This window comes from Gossypium arboreum, chromosome 8 (genome assembly GCF_025698485.1).
Source record: "Gossypium arboreum isolate Shixiya-1 chromosome 8, ASM2569848v2, whole genome shotgun sequence".
NCBI classification, from domain to species: Eukaryota; Viridiplantae; Streptophyta; class Magnoliopsida; order Malvales; family Malvaceae; genus Gossypium; species Gossypium arboreum.
Window position 1 is genome coordinate 16,216,647 of NC_069077.1, and position 3,548 is coordinate 16,220,194.

Sequence of the window (3,548 nt, forward strand, 5' to 3'; positions counted from 1 at the left end):
GCAAGACCGGATTGTCGAACCCAAAGGAACTACGAGTACTAGTATTTACTTCCTTTTTATTATCTAGCCTAAAATTTAAGAGGTTTGATTGATTAAACTAATTACTAACTAAGAATGCACAGAAAGAAAAAAAACTTGGGAAAATACTTTTGGGAAAATTTGATTGATTGAAACAATAACTAAGGACAAATCCACCTAAACTTCACTTGTTATTTGACTCTGAATCAGACGATTTATTCATTTGACTTGATCCGTAAAAATCCCTAAGTTATACTATTATCTCTCTCGAGACTAATAACGTCTAACCCTAGGTTGAATAACTGAAATCTCTTTCTAATTAACACCCTAGAATTGTATTAACTCGATCTATGGATTCCCTTATTAGGTTTCACCCTAATCCAGAAAAATCTTGTTACCCTATCTCTAGGCGCGCAATCAACTCTGCTTAATTATGACAAATTTACTCTTAGACAGGGTCTATTCCTCCTCTGAATAAGAGCTTAACTTGAATCAATATCTTGGAATATCAAAAAAGGAATTAAGAACACATAATTAAGAATAAGTCAAATATTTATCATACAATTCAGATAATAATAACAAGATCTGTCTGAGGTTTGATTCCCCTTAGGTATTTAAGGGTTTAGTTCATACTTATGAAAGAAAACATCTCATAAGCATAAAGATAACAAAGCATAAGAAAACCCAAAACTCCTGAAGGGACTTGAAGGGAGATCTCCAGTCTTGATGATAAATCCGGCTCTTGAGATAGATCAATCAACTTTCCTTGAGTAATTCCTTGCTTCCTACTTTGCGTCCCCTTCGTAAGTGCCTCTTGAAGTGTTTAAATAGGCTTTGGAATGCCTAAGAGCCCTCAAAATTGGCCTTTTCTGAATTGGACTAAACTTGGTTCGGCAGGGACACGCCCGTGTGACACGCCCGTGTGCGATTACTGAAGGCTGTGGTCAAGGTTGTTAAATAGGCATGGGCGTGTGATACACCCATGTAAGTCGTGTTTCGATCCTGCCAAATTGACACGGCCGTGTGACACGCCCGTGTGAGGAAGTCCAGGCCGTGTTGTTTTCCCATGTGGGTCCATTTTCTCTGTTTTCGGCCCGTTTCTCACTCTTTTTACTCTCTTATGCTCTCCTAAGTATAAACCATGAAATTAAAGGATTAGGAGCATCGAATTCACCAAATCCAAGGAGAAACCATCCATAAATGCATTAGGCATGGGGCAAAAATATGTATAAATTACGGTTTATCAAATACCCCCATACTTAAGCATTTGCTTGTCCTCAAGCAAAACCCTCAACTTACAATCAAAATAAATTCTTCTTAACTTATAATTCCTATTAATAATATCTCAAAATAATCCATAAGTAATCATACATTGAGAATTTGACTGAAAGAACATCAAAGTTCCAAAACATTCTAAGTTGAGTATTTTATCATGAAAGCATAGGTGTCTCCCCTCATCTAAGTAATTACCTTCGACTCAAAATATCATATAGTTTCACATCCTCACTAAAGATTCACTCAAATCACTTGTTGTGTTTAAGGATAATACATGAAGCACTCAATAGTCAATAATGAAAAGTCATTACCATAGGCTTGCGTGAAAATCAAATCTCCACCACTATATATTAAAATCAACATCAATCAAAAGGTATTTAAAGGGTTGTAACATAGCTTTAGTTAGGTGGTGTGGTCACAAGCTAAAAGAAAAGGTTAGAATCGAGATTGAATTGAAAAATTGCCTAACTAGAAAAAGTAATTAAACATCAATTGAGTACAAGTGAGCTTCTTCTCAGAAGATGGAATTTAGATACTGCGGCTTAACACTACCGACTTACTACTAATATGTAAGTATAAATGTTTTTTTTTAAGAACAAGTCAAATGCATAGAAGAGCAAAACATAGCTAAGCAATTAGTTCAAATCAAATCTCGACAAAAATAGGGATCAAATTACGGGATTTCAACAATAATGGTTTATAGGTTAATATTGAGGGTAAATCAATTAATGGCTTGTTAGGCTCAAAGGGGTTTACTAAGGGTTAATTATGAAGGTAGGCTTTTGTGGAGTGAGTGGGTTAAACCTAAGTGCCTTTATCATTTTGACATATCAAATCAAATGGTGTGGTCTTGACATGCATAGTCAAGTAAGTTCTAGAATAACAATTCAATACTGATGCACTCAAAGCAACAATACAAGTAAGCATGAAAGAAATGATAGATGCTCTAAAGGCTCAAAATCTCACAAAAATTATGGCTTTTTGATGTTTAAACCTGTGAATTTCAACTCAAGATAATACCTAAACTTGGGAGAAACAACTTATAAAATTTTAAATTCAAAAGTTAACTTATCATGCTTGATTGTTTAATGTCTTAAAGTTTAAACAATCAATGCATGAATGCCTAGTTTTTAATTCAAGACATACCAATAAAAATCATAAATTAATCAAAATCCATTCTAATCATGGCATGAGAAGATCACATGAGAATAAGACAATATTTAAGGATTTCTAATAATGATATGAAAGACCCCCCACACTTAAGATGTACATTGCCCTCAATGTACAAAGATAGATATATTGAAAAAGATAGATTGATAATCATAAGATAGGGAGAGAAGTAAAACTTCCTGAATGATGAATGAACTCCTTGAATTGGGGTTATGGAGAATAATCGGCCAAAGCAATGATGAGGGTGAAGGAGGATACTTCGGTGGTGGTAGAGGTTGGGTTCCATAAATGCTGCGCCAAAGGAATATTATATCTCAAGTTGGCTATGGTCATGGTCGAGCAGGGCATGAAAGTCGTAGAGAACCTTTCCCAATGGAGTTTCAAGTTCCTAAGTAATAGTGAGCTTTGGAGCTCTTTTTAACTGTGATAGAATCAGGAACTCTTTTAGGAAATATATAAGGAAGAATAAGTACTCGTAATGAATTAGCCGAAATTAAAAATTGTAAAATAATAATTATAAAACCTAACAAAAATAAGGTAAAAGAAAAATAAAAAGTAGTCTTAAATGAAAATAAAAAGAACAACATAAAATAATAAATAAAAGTTTTTAAACATCTTCATCGCCAGATGGTTCGTGAGGTGGGGGTGGCGATGAGATGTGGAAGTGCTGACAAATCTACTGTAGAGTAGCATCAATGTTATCGAAGCGCTGAAAATACTGTTGCTCGAATCGAGTAAGGCACTTAGAGATGTTAGCGTATGAAGCCGCCGCATGAATTGGATGATGAGGAGGTAGTGGCTGAGACGATGGGTCCTCGTGATGTGGAGGGACATCATCAGTAATGTCCTCAGGGTCTTCCTCCTCAGTGGACTAGGCAAGGCAGTACTTAGGAGGGTGAGTTCCTCGGCGCTTCTCGATCATCCTCATATGTAACATGCTCGAGATGCCCTGTGGAGACATTTGGCTAATGAATGTGAGGGGGGATGATTGGGCCGCTGTGTTGAGGAGCCCGAAGTGTCGATCCAACCGAGTTACGTAGGGGCTAATAGAGATGACCCCCCTTCGATACCTCTCTGTCTCGTGG